The sequence below is a fragment of the Rutidosis leptorrhynchoides genome, chromosome 6 (assembly GCF_046630445.1).
Source record: "Rutidosis leptorrhynchoides isolate AG116_Rl617_1_P2 chromosome 6, CSIRO_AGI_Rlap_v1, whole genome shotgun sequence".
Taxonomy (NCBI): domain Eukaryota; kingdom Viridiplantae; phylum Streptophyta; class Magnoliopsida; order Asterales; family Asteraceae; genus Rutidosis; species Rutidosis leptorrhynchoides.
Genome location: NC_092338.1, coordinates 214,784,183 through 214,798,312, shown reverse-complemented (window position 1 = coordinate 214,798,312; position 14,130 = coordinate 214,784,183).

Here is a 14,130-nt window from a genome sequence, read left to right as displayed (position 1 = left end):
TCAAGGTAATATTCATATCGAAACTTTGATTCGGTTTCTATAATCATAACTATCTTAATTCAAGTAGTAATCTTACTTGAACTTGTTTTCGTGTCATGATTCTGTCATGATTCTACTTCAAGAACTTCCAAGCCATCAAAGATGCTTTGAAGATCAAGTTATTTTTCATCATTTCTAGTAGATTTATCTACTATACTTGAGGTAGTAACGATGTTCATAACATTACTCGATTCATATATATATAACTATATTATTCGAAGAATATAACTTGTAATCACTAGAACATAGTTTAGTTAATTCTAAACTTGTTCGCAAACAAAGTTAATCCTTCTAACTTGACTTATAAAAACAACTTAACACATGTGTTATATCTATATGATATGCTAACTTAATGATTTAAAACTTGGAAACACGAAGAACACCGTAAAACCGGACATACGCCGTCGTAGTAAAACCGAGGGCTGTTTTGGGTTGGATAATTAAAAACTATGATAATCTTTGATTTGAAAGTTGTTCTTTTGGTAAAATGATATTTCATATGAACATGAAGCTATATCCAAAAATATTGGTTAAACTCAAAGTAAAAGTTTGTTTTTCAAAATGGTCATCAAGACGACGTTCTTTCGACTGAAATGACTATCTCTTTCAAAAAAGACTTGTAACCAGTAACTCGACTATAAACCATCACTTTTTCTGTTTAGCTTCATAAATTTTAGTTTGAAATGAAATCATAGAAATTTGATTCACTCAAAACGGATCTATAACGAAAAAATTATGGGTAAAACAAAATTGGATAGAATTGCTAGTTTTAGGTACGGAAATTTTTATAACAAATCTATACTAACTATATCTTAGCTAACTTCTTCTATTATACATGTCTTGATAGACCATAGACATGTATACAATGTTTTGACATATCATATTGACATCATCTATATATATTATTTTGAATAACCCATAAGACACTATATGCGGTAATATATATACCATGGATTGTGATCGAGTCTGAGACATGAATACAATATATATAGTGTCTTATGGGTCGAGGTTGATTCTAAAATAATATATAACCCATAAGACACTATATGGGTCGAGGTTGATTCTAAAATAATATATATACCATGGATTGTGATCGAGTCTGAGACATGAATACAATGGGTCGTGGATTGATTCGAGATAATATGTATAATATGGGTCTTGAAAATATTAAGACAATATACTATATCGATTTATTTATGTACTACTAACTGTGGACTACTAATTGTGGACTACTAACGTTGGACTGCTAACTTAACAACTTAAATCGTCAACACGTAATAAAAATGTTGTGAATATATTTCGATCATACTTTGATATGTATGTATATAATTGTTATAGGTTCGTGAATTGACCCGTGGCCAGGTCTTATTTCTGATGAATTGAAAATCTGCAAAAGTGAGTTATAGTCCCATTTTTTACTCTCGAATATTTTTGGGATGAGAATACATGCAGTTTTATAATGTTTTACAAAATAGGCACAAGTACTTGAAATTACATTCTATGGTTGGATTATTATACCGGATATTACCCTTTTTAGCTTGGTAGCCTAAGAATTGGTGTTTATTATAAGTGCCACCAATTGACGCGAATCCTAAAGATAGATTTATTGGGTCTAACAAATCGCATCCGGGTTACGAATGCTTTAGTACTTCGATTTATAATGTCCGATTAGAGTCCCGGAATGATGGGGATATTCTAGATGCATTTGTGTTAATGTCGGTTACCAGGTGTTCACTATATGAATGATTTTTATACACTTACGATTGTATGTTTATTTGAAAAATGAAATCTTGTGGTCTATTATTACAATTTGATATATATATATAGATTAAAAATATAACTCACCAACATTTTTGTTGACGTTTTAAGCATGTTTATTCTCAGGTGATTATTAAGAGCTTCTCCTGTTGCATGCTAATTAAGGACAAGATTGAAATGTCCCGTTCTTATTGATTAAAAACGTTCCATATTAATTGATTTCGTTGCGAGGTTTTGACCTCTATATGAGATGTTTTTCAAAGACTGCATTCATTTTTAAACAAACCATAACCTTTATTTCATCAATAAATGTTTAAAAAGCTTTACGTAGATTATCAAATAATGATAATCTAAAATATCCTGTTTACACACGACCATTACATAATGGTTTACAATACAAATATGTTACAACAAAATAAGTTTCTTGAATGCAGTTTTTACACAATATCATACAAGCATGGACTCCAAATCTTGTCCTTATTTAAGTATGCGACAGCGGAAGCTCTTAATAATCACATGAGAATAAACATGCTTAAAACGTCAACAAAAATGTTGGTGAGTTATAGGTTTAACCTATATATATCAAATCGTAACAATAGACCACAAGATTTCATATTTCAATACACATCCCATACATAGAGATAAAAATCATTCATATGGTGAACACCTGGTAACCGACAATAACAAGATGCATATATAAGAATATCCCCATCATTCCGGGACACCCTTCGGATATGATATAAATTTCGAAGTACTAAAGCATCCGGTACTTTGGATGGGGTTTGTTAGGCCCAATAGATCTATCTTTAGGATTCGCGTCAATTAGGGTGTCTGTTCCCTAATTCTTAGATTACCAGACTTAATAAAAAGGGGCATATTCGATTTCGATAATTCAACCATAGAATGTAGTTTCACGTACTTGTGTCTATTTTGTAAATCATTTATAAAACCTGCATGTATTCTCATCCCAAAAATATTAGATTTTAAAAGTGGGACTATAACTCACTTTCACAGATTTTTACTTCGTTGGGAAGTAAGACTTGGCCACTGGTTGATTCACGAACCTATAACAATATATACATATATATCAAAGTATGTTCAAAATATATTTACAACACTTTTAATATATTTTGATGTTTTAAGTTTATTAAGTCAGCTGTCCTCGTTAGTAATCTAGAACTAGTTGTCCACAGTTAGATGTACAGAAATAAATCGATAAATATTATCTTGAATCAATCCACGACCCAGTGTATACGTATCTCAGTATTGATCACAACTCAAACTATATATATTTTGGAATCAACCTCAACCCTGTATAGCTAACTCCAACATTCACATATAGAGTGTCTATGGTTGTTCCGAAATATATATAGATGTGTCGACATGATAGGTCGAAACATTGTATACGTGTCTATGGTATCTCAAGATTACATAATATACAATACAAGTTGATTAAGTTATGGTTGGAATAGATTTGTTACCAATTTTCACGTAGCTAAAATGAGAAAAATTATCCAATCTTGTTTTACCCATAACTTCTTCATTTTAAATCCGTTTTGAGTGAATCAAATTGCTATGGTTTCATATTGAACTCTATTTTATGAATCTAAACAGAAAAGTATAGGTTTATAGTCGGAAAAATAAGTTACAAGTCGTTTTTGTAAAGGTAGTCATTTCAGTCGAAAGAACGACGTCTAGATGACCATTTTAGAAAACATACTTCCACTTTGAGTTTAATCATAATTTTTGGATATAGTTTCATGTTCATAATAAAAATCATTTTCTCAGAATAACAACTTTTAAATCAAAGTTTATCATAGTTTTTAATTAACTAACCCAAAACAGCCCGCGGTGTTACTACGACGGCGTAAATCCGGTTTTACGGTGTTTTTCGTGTTTCCAGGTTTTAAATCATTAAGTTAGCATATCATATAGATATAGAACATGTGTTTAGTTGATTTTAAAAGTCAAGTTAGAAGGATTATCTTTTGTTTGCGAACAAGTTTAGAATTAACTAAACTATGTTCTAGTGATTACAAGTTTAAACCTTCGAATAAGATAGCTTTATATGTATGAATCGAATGATGTTATGAACATCATTACTACCTTAATTTCCTTGGATAAACCTACTGGAAAAGAGAAAAATGGATCTAGCTTCAATGGATCCTTGGATGGCTCGAAGTTCTTGAAGCAGAATCATGACACGAAAAAAAGTTCAAGTAAGATCATCACTTGAAATAAGATTGTTATAGTTATAGAAATTGAACCAAAGTTTGAATATGATTATTACCTTGTATTAGAATGATAACCTACTGTAAGAAACAAAGATTTCTTGAGGTTGGATGATCACCTTACAAGATTGGAAGTGAGCTAGCAAACTTGAAAGTATTCTTGATTTTATGAAACTAGAACTTTTGGAATTTATGAAGAACACTTAGAACTTGAAGATAGAACTTGAGAGAGTTCAATTAGATGAAGAAAATTGAAGAATGAAAGTGTTTGTAGGTGTTTTTGGTCGTTGGTGTATGGATTAGATATAAAGGATATGTAATTTTGTTTTCATGTAAATAAGTCATGAATGATTACTCATATTTTTGTAATCTTATGAGATATTTCATGCTAGTTGCCAAATGATGGTTCCCACATGTGTTAGGTGACTCACATGGGCTGCTAAGAACTGATCATTGGAGTGTATATACCAATAGTACATACATCTAAAAGCTGTGTATTGTACGAGTACGAATACGGGTGCATACGAGTAGAATTGTTGATGAAACTGAACGAGAATGTAATTGTAAGCATTTTTGTTAAGTAGAAGTATTTTGATAAGTGTATTGAAGTCTTTCAAAAGTGTATAAATACATATTAAAACACTACATGTATATACATTTTAACTGAGTCGTTAAGTCATCGTTAGTCGTTACATGTAAGTGTTGTTTTGAAACCTTTAGGTTAACGATCTTGTTAAATGTTGTTAACCCAATGTTTATAATATCAAAAGAGATTTTAAATTATTATATTATCATGATATTATGATGTACGAATATCTCTTAATATGATATATATACATTAAATGTCGTTACAACGATAAACGTTACATATATGTCTCGTTTCAAAATCATTAAGTTAGTAGTCTTGTTTTTACATATGTAGTTCATTGTTAATATAATTAATGATATGTTTACTTATCATAATATCATGTTAACTATATATATAACCATATATATGTCATCATATAGTTTTTTTTACAAGTTTTAACGTTCGTGAATCACCGGTCAACTTGGGTGGTCAATTGTCTATATGAAACCTATTTCAATTAATCAAGTCTTAACAAGTTTGATTGCTTAACATGTTGGAAACATTTAATCATGTAAACATCAATCTCAATTAATATATATAAACATGGAAAAGTTCGGGTCACTACAGTACCTACCCGTTAAATAAATTTCGTCCCGAAATTTTAAGCTGTTGAAGGTGTTGATGAATCTTCTGGAAATAGATGCGGGTATTTCTTCTTCATCTAATCTTCACGCTCCCAGGTGAACTCGGGTCCTCTACGAGCATTCCATCGAACCTTAACAATTGGTATCTTGTTTTGCTTAAGTCTTTTAACCTCACGATCCATTATTTCGACGGGTTCTTCGATGAATTGGAGTTTTTCGTTGATTTGGATTTCATCTAACAGAATAGTGAGATCTTCTTTAGTAAAACATTTCTTCAAATTCGAGACGTGGAAAGTGTTATGTACAGCCGCGAGTTGTTGAGGTAACTCAAGTCGGTAAGCTACTGGTCCGACACGATCAATAATCTTGAATGGTCCAATATACCTTGGATTTAATTTCCCTCGTTTACCAAATCGAACAACGCCTTTCCAAGGTGAAACTTTAAGCATGACCATCTCTCCAATTTCAAATTCTATATCTTTTCTTTTAATGTCAGCGTAGCTCTTTTGTCGACTTTGGGCGGTTTTCAACCGTTGTTGAATTTGGATGATCTTCTCGGTAGTTTCTTGTATAATCTCCGGACCCGTAATCTGTCTATCTCCCACCTCACTCCAACAAATCGGAGACCTGCACTTTCTACCATAAAGTGCTTCAAACGGCGCCATCTCAATGCTTGAATGGTAGCTGTTGTTGTAGGAAAATTCTGCTAACGGTAGATGTCGATCCCAACTATTTCCGAAATCAATAACACATGCTCGTAGCATGTCTTCAAGTGTTTGTATCGTCCTTTCGCTCTGCCCATCAGTTTGTGGATGATAGGCAGTACTCATGTCTAGACGAGTTCCTAATGCTTGCTGTAATGTCTGCCAGAATCTTGAAATAAATCTGCCATCCCTATCAGAGATAATAGAGATTGGTATTCCATGTCTGGAGACGACTTCCTTCAAATACAGTCGTGCTAACTTCTCCATCTTGTCATCTTCTCTTATTGGTAGGAAGTGTGCTGATTTGGTGAGACGATCAACTATTACCCAAATAGTATCAAAACCACTTGCAGTCCTTGGCAATTTAGTGATGAAATCCATGGTAATGTTTTCCCATTTCCATTCCGGGATTTCGGGTTGTTGAAGTAGACCTGATGGTTTCTGATGCTCAGCTTTGACCTTAGAACACGTCAAACATTCTCCTACGTATTTAGCAACATCGGCTTTCATACCCGGCCACCAAAAATGTTTCTTGAGATCCTTGTACATCTTCCCCGTTCCAGGATGTATTGAGTATCTGGTTTTATGAGCTTCTCTAAGTACCATTTCTCTCATATCTCCAAATTTTGGTACCCAAATCCTTTCAGCCCTATACCGGGTTCCGTCTTCCCGAATATTAAGATGCTTCTCCGATCCTTTGGGTATTTCATCCTTTAAATTTCCCTCTTTTAAAACTCCTTGTTGCGCCTCCTTTATTTGAGTAGTAATGTTATTATGAATCATTATATTCATAGATTTTACTCGAATGGGTTCTCTATCCTTCCTGCTCAAGGCATCGGCTACCACATTTGCCTTCCCCGGGTGGTAACGAATCTCAAAATCGTAATCATTCAATAATTCAATCCACCTACGCTGCCTCATATTCAGTTGTTTCTGATTAAATATGTGTTGAAGACTTTTGTGGTCGGTATATATAATACTTTTGACCCCATATAAGTAGTGCCTCCAAGTCTTTAATGCAAAAACAACCGCGCCTAATTCCAAATCATGCGTCGTATAATTTTGTTCGTGAATCTTCAATTGTCTAGACGCATAAGCAATCACCTTCGTTCGTTGCATTAATACACAACCGAGACCTTGCTTTGATGCGTCACAATAAATCACAAAATCATCATTCCCTTCAGGAAATGACAATATAGGTGCCGTAGTTAGCTTTTTCTTCAATAACTGAAACGCTTTCTCTTGTTCATCATTCCATTCAAATTTCTTCCCTTTATGCGTTAATGCAGTCAAGGGTTTTGCTATTCTGGAAAAGTCTTGGATGAACCTTCTGTAGTAACCAGCTAGTCCTAAAAACTGGCGTATGTGTTTCGGAGTTTTCGGGGTTTCCCACTTTTCAACAGTTTCTATCTTTGCCGGATCCACCTTAATACCTTCTTTGTTCACTATGTGACCGAGGAATTGAACTTCTTCCAACCAAAATGCACACTTTGAAAACTTAGCGTACAATTCTTCCTTCCTCAATACTTCTAACACCTTTCTCAAATGTTCACCGTGTTCTTGGTCATTCTTTGAGTAAATAAGTATGTCATCAATGAAAACAATGACAAACTTGTCAAGGTATGGTCCACACACTCGGTTCATAAGGTCCATGAACACATCTGGTGCATTAGTTAAACCAAACGGCATGACCATAAACTCGTAATGACCGTAACGTGTTCTGAAAGCAGTCTTTGGAATATCATCTTCTTTCACCCGCATTTGATGATACCCGGAACGTAAGTCAATCTTTGAATAAACAGACGAGCCTTGTAGTTGATCAAATAAGTCATCGATTCTCGGTAGTGGGTAGCGGTTCTTGATGGTAAGTTTGTTCAACTCTCGGTAGTCGATACACAACCTGAATGTACCATCTTTCTTCTTGACAAACAAAACAGGAGCTCCCCACGGTGATGTGCTTGGTCGAATGAAACCACGCTCTAAAAGTTCTTGTAATTGGCTTTGCAGTTCTTTCATCTCGCTGGGTGCGAGTCTGTAAGGAGCACGAGCTATTGGTGCAGCTCCTGGTACAAGATCTATTTGAAATTCAACGGATCGATGTGGGGGTAATCCCGGTAATTCTTTCGGAAATACATCGGGAAATTCTTTTGCAATGGGAACATCATTGATGCTCTTTTCTTCAGTTTGTACTTTCTTGACGTGTGCTAGAACAGTATAGCAACCTTTTCTTATTAGTTTTTGTGCCTTCAAATTACTAATAAGATGTAGCTTCGTGTTGCCCTTTTCTCCGTACACCATTAAGGGTTTTCCTTTTTCTCGTATAATGCGAATTGCATTTTTGTAACAAACGATCTCCGCTTTCACTTCTTTCAACCAGTCCATACCGATTATCACATCAAAACTCCCTAACTCTACTGGTATCAAATCAATCTTAAATGTTTCGCTAACCAGTTTAATTTCTCGATTCCGACATATATTATCTGCTGAAATTAATTTACCATTTGCTAATTCGAGTAAAAATTTACTATCCAAAGGCGTCAATGGACAACTTAATTTAGCACAAAAATCTCTACTCATATAGCTTCTATCCGCACCCGAATCAAATAAAACGTAAGCAGATTTATTGTCAATAAGAAACGTACCCGTAACAAGCTCCGGGTCTTCCTGTGCCTCTACCGCATTAATATTGAAAACTCTTCCACGGCCTTGTCCATTCGTCTTCTCCTGGTTCGGGCAATTTCTAATAATGTGGCCTGGTTTTCCACATTTATAACAAACTACATTGGCATAACTTGCTCCGACACTACTTGCTCCGCCATTACTCGTTCCGACACCATTTGTTCCTTTCGTTCTATTAACCCCTGGTCCGTAGACCTCACACTTCGCCGCGCTATGACCATTTCTTTTACACTTGTTGCAAAATTTGGTGCAGAACCCCGAGTGATTCTTTTCACACCTTTGGCATAGTTGCTTCTGATTGTTGTTGTTGTTGTTGCGGTTATTATTGTTGTTGGGATGATTGTTGTAGTTGCTGTTGTTGTTGTTGTTGTTGTTGTTGTTGTTGGGCCGTTTGTTGTAGTTGCGATTGATGTTGCGATTGTTGGGATAATTGTTGCGATTATTGTTGTAATTGCTGTTGTTGTTGTATTGGTGATTCTTATCACCGTTTTCCTCCCACTTTCTTTTGACTTGCTTCACATTGGCCTCTTCAGCAGTCTGTTCTTTAATTCTTTCTTCAATCTGGTTTACTAGTTTGTGAGCCATTCTACATGCCTGTTGTATGGAGGCGGGCTCGTGTGAACTTATATCTTCTTGGATTCTTTCCGGTAATCCTTTCACAAACGCGTCGATCTTCTCTTCCTCATCTTCGAATGCTCCCGGACACAATAGGCACAATTCTGTGAATCGTCTTTCGTACGTGGTAATATCAAATCCTTGGGTTCGTAACCCTCTAAGTTCTGTCTTGAGCTTATTGACCTCGGTTCTAGGACGGTACTTCTCGTTCATCAAGTGCTTGAATGCTGACCACGGTAGTGCGTACGCATCGTCTTGTCCCACTTGCTCTAGATAGGTATTCCACCATGTTAACGCAGAACCTGTGAAGGTATGCGTAGCGTACTTTACTTTGTCCTCTTCAGTACACTTACTTATGGCAAACACCGATTCGACCTTCTCGGTCCACCGTTTCAATCCGATCGGTCCTTCGGTTCCATCAAATTCCAAAGGTTTGCAGGCAGTGAATTCTTTGTAGGTGCATCCTACACGATTTCCTGTACTGCTAGATCCAAGGTTATTGTTGGTATGTAGCGCAGCCTGTACTGCGGCTATGTTTGAAGCTAGAAAAGTACGGAATTCCTCTTCATTCATATTCACGGTGTGTCGAGTAGTCGGTGCCATTTCCTTCAAAATAGTTAAATGGAACAAGTTAATCATACAGAATATTAAGAGTAGTTAATAGTATTTCGTAGCATAATATGAACTCATTTATAAAAGCTTTTTCTTCATATTAGCGTTTTATAAGTTTAAATTCGGGTAGTACCTACCCGTTAAGTTCATACTTAGTAGCTAATATACAATTCAACTACTACAATTCTATATGAAAAACTGATTATAATAATATTTCGCGTTCAAACTTTTATACAATATTTTACAAACTTACAATACCGCTTATTTTACATAAAGCATGAAATATAGCACACAATAACTTTGATACAAGATAGTTGTGAAGACAATTCTAGCTAGTACACAAGTCGTTCAGCAAAGGCAATAAAGACACGTAATTCATACGTCCAGAAACAAGTCATGCATTCTGGTTTTACTAGGACTACTTCCCATCCTTGGTCTTGTGCAACATAACCGTTATGGCCGTTGATAAGACAGCGTGTTGTAACGTCATCAAAGGGATGAGGGTTACGTAATGTCCAACAGTCCCGTAATAATCTAAAAACCTCATTTCTTACCCCAATTACCGACTCCGTCACTTGTGGAAACGTTTTGTTTAATAGTTGTAGCCCGATGTTCTTGTTCTCACTTTGGTGAGAAGCGAACATTACTAATCCGTAAGCATAACATGCTTCTTTATGTTGCATGTTAGCCGCTTTTTCTAAATCACGAAGTCCAATATTCGGATATATTGAGTCAAAATAATTTCTTAACCCGTTGCGTAAAATAGCATTTGGGTTCCCCGCAATATATGCGTCAAAGTAAACACATCGTAACTTATGGGTTTCCCAATGTGATATCCCCCATCTTTCAAACGAAAGTCTCTTATAAACCAAGACATTCTTGGAACGTTCTTCGAATGTCTTACAAACTGATCTCGCCTTAAATAGTTGTGCCGAAGAATTCTGGCCGACTCTAGACAAGATTTCATCAATCATGTCTCCGGGTAGGTCTCTTAAAATATTGGGTTGTCTATCCATTTTGTGTTTTTAAACTGTAAAATAGACAAGAGTTAGATTCATAAAAAAATACTTATTAATACAAGCAATTTTTACATATATCCTAAAGCATAAGAACACTATATTACATATATTACACCACACGAATACAACTATCTTATTCCGACTCACTCGTTTCTTCTTCTTCGGTTTTGGTTCGTTTTACCAAGTTTCTAGGGATATATGATGTTCCCCTAATACGAGCCGTCGTTGTCCACATTGGTTTAGAAAAACCTGGTGGTTTAGAGGTTCCCGGGTCATTGATACAACTTAAGGACTTCGGGCGTTGACGATACATATAAAGTTCATCGGGGTTGGAATTAGATTTCTCTATTTTTATGCCCTTTCCCTTATTATTTTCTTTTGCCTTTTTAAATTCAGTTGGGGTAATTTCTATAACATCATCGGAATTCTCGTCGGAATCCGATTCATCGGAGAATTGGTAATCCTCCCAATATTTTGCTTCCTTGGCGGAAACACCATTGACCATAATTAACTTTGGTCGGTTGGTTGAGGATTTTCTTTTACTTAACCGTTTTATTATTTCCCCCACCGGTTCTATTTCTTCATCCGGTTCCGATTCTTCTTCCGGTTCCGATTCTTCTTCCGGTTCCGACTCTTCTTCCGGTTCCTCTTCGGGAACTTGTGAATCAGTCCACAAATCATTCCAATTTACATTTGACTCTTCATTATTATTAGGTGAGTCAATGGGACTTGTTCTAGAGGTAGACATCTATCACATAATATCAAACGCGTTAAGATATTAATATATCACATAATATTCACATGTTAAAAATATATAGTTTCCAACAAAATTTGTTAAGCAATCATTTTTCAAATAAACACGGTCGAAGTCCAGACTCACTAATGCATCCTAACAAACTCGATAAGACACACTAATGCAAAATTCTGGTTCTCTAAGACCAACGCTCGGATACCAACTGAAATGTCCCGTTCTTATTGATTAAAAACGTTCCATATTAATTGATTTCGTTGCGAGGTTTTGACCTCTATATGAGATGTTTTTCAAAGACTGCATTCATTTTTAAACAAACCATAACCTTTATTTCATCAATAAAGGTTTAAAAAGCTTTACGTAGATTATCAAATAATGATAATCTAAAATATCCTGTTTACACACGACCATTACATAATGGTTTACAATACAAATATGTTACAACAAAATAAGTTTCTTGAATGCAGTTTTTACACAATATCATACAAGCATGGACTCCAAATCTTGTCCTTATTTAAGTATGCGACAGCGGAAGCTCTTAATAATCACATGAGAATAAACATGCTTAAAACGTCAACAAAAATGTTGGTGAGTTATAGGTTTAACCTATATATATCAAATCGTAACAATAGACCACAAGATTTCATATTTCAATACACATCCCATACATAGAGATAAAAATCATTCATATGGTGAACACCTGGTAACCGACAATAACAAGATGCATATATAAGAATATCCCCATCATTCCGGGACACCCTTCGGATATGATATAAATTTCGAAGTACTAAAGCATCCGGTACTTTGGATGGGGTTTGTTAGGCCCAATAGATCTATCTTTAGGATTCGCGTCAATTAGGGTGTCTGTTCCCTAATTCTTAGATTACCAGACTTAATAAAAAGGGGCATATTCGATTTCGATAATTCAACCATAGAATGTAGTTTCACGTACTTGTGTCTATTTTGTAAATCATTTATAAAACCTGCATGTATTCTCATCCCAAAAATATTAGATTTTAAAAGTGGGACTATAACTCACTTTCACAGATTTTTACTTCGTTGGGAAGTAAGACTTGGCCACTGGTTGATTCACGAACCTATAACAATATATACATATATATCAAAGTATGTTCAAAATATGATTTACAACACTTTTAATATATTTTGATGTTTTAAGTTTATTAAGTCAGCTGTCCTCGTTAGTAATCTAGAACTAGTTGTCCACAGTTAGATGTACAGAAATAAATCGATAAATATTATCTTGAATCAATCCACGACCCAGTGTATACGTATCTCAGTATTGATCACAACTCAAACTATATATATTTTGGAATCAACCTCAACCCTGTATAGCTAACTCCAACATTCACATATAGAGTGTCTATGGTTGTTCCGAAATATATATAGATGTGTCGACATGATAGGTCGAAACATTGTATACGTGTCTATGGTATCTCAAGATTACATAATATACAATACAAGTTGATTAAGTTATGGTTGGAATAGATTTGTTACCAATTTTCACGTAGCTAAAATGAGAAAAATTATCCAATCTTGTTTTACCCATAACTTCTTCATTTTAAATCCGTTTTGAGTGAATCAAATTGCTATGGTTTCATATTGAACTCTATTTTATGAATCTAAACAGAAAAGTATAGGTTTATAGTCGGAAAAATAAGTTACAAGTCGTTTTTGTAAAGGTAGTCATTTCAGTCGAAAGAACGACGTCTAGATGACCATTTTAGAAAACATACTTCCACTTTGAGTTTAATCATAATTTTTGGATATAGTTTCATGTTCATAATAAAAATCATTTTCTCAGAATAACAACTTTTAAATCAAAGTTTATCATAGTTTTTAATTAACTAACCCAAAACAGCCCGCGGTGTTACTACGACGGCGTAAATCCGGTTTTACGGTGTTTTTCGTGTTTCCAGGTTTTAAATCATTAAGTTAGCATATCATATAGATATAGAACATGTGTTTAGTTGATTTTAAAAGTCAAGTTAGAAGGATTAACTTTTGTTTGCGAATAAGTTTAGAATTAACTAAACTATGTTCTAGTGATTACAAGTTTAAACCTTCGAATAAGATAGCTTTATATGTATGAATCGAATGATGTTATGAACATCATTACTACCTTAATTTCCTTGGATAAACCTACTGGAAAAGAGAAAAATGGATCTAGCTTCAATGGATCCTTGGATGGCTCGAAGTTCTTGAAGCAGAATCATGACACGAAAAAAAGTTCAAGTAAGATCATCACTTGAAATAAGATTGTTATAGTTATAGAAATTGAACCAAAGTTTGAATATGATTATTACCTTATATTAGAATGATAACCTACTGTAAGAAACAAAGATTTCTTGAGGTTGGATGATCACCTTACAAGATTGGAAGTGAGCTAGGAAACTTGAAAGTATTCTTGATTTTATGAAACTAGAACTTTTGGAATTTATGAAGAACACTTAGAACTTGAAGATAGAACTTGAGAGAGTTCAATTAGATGA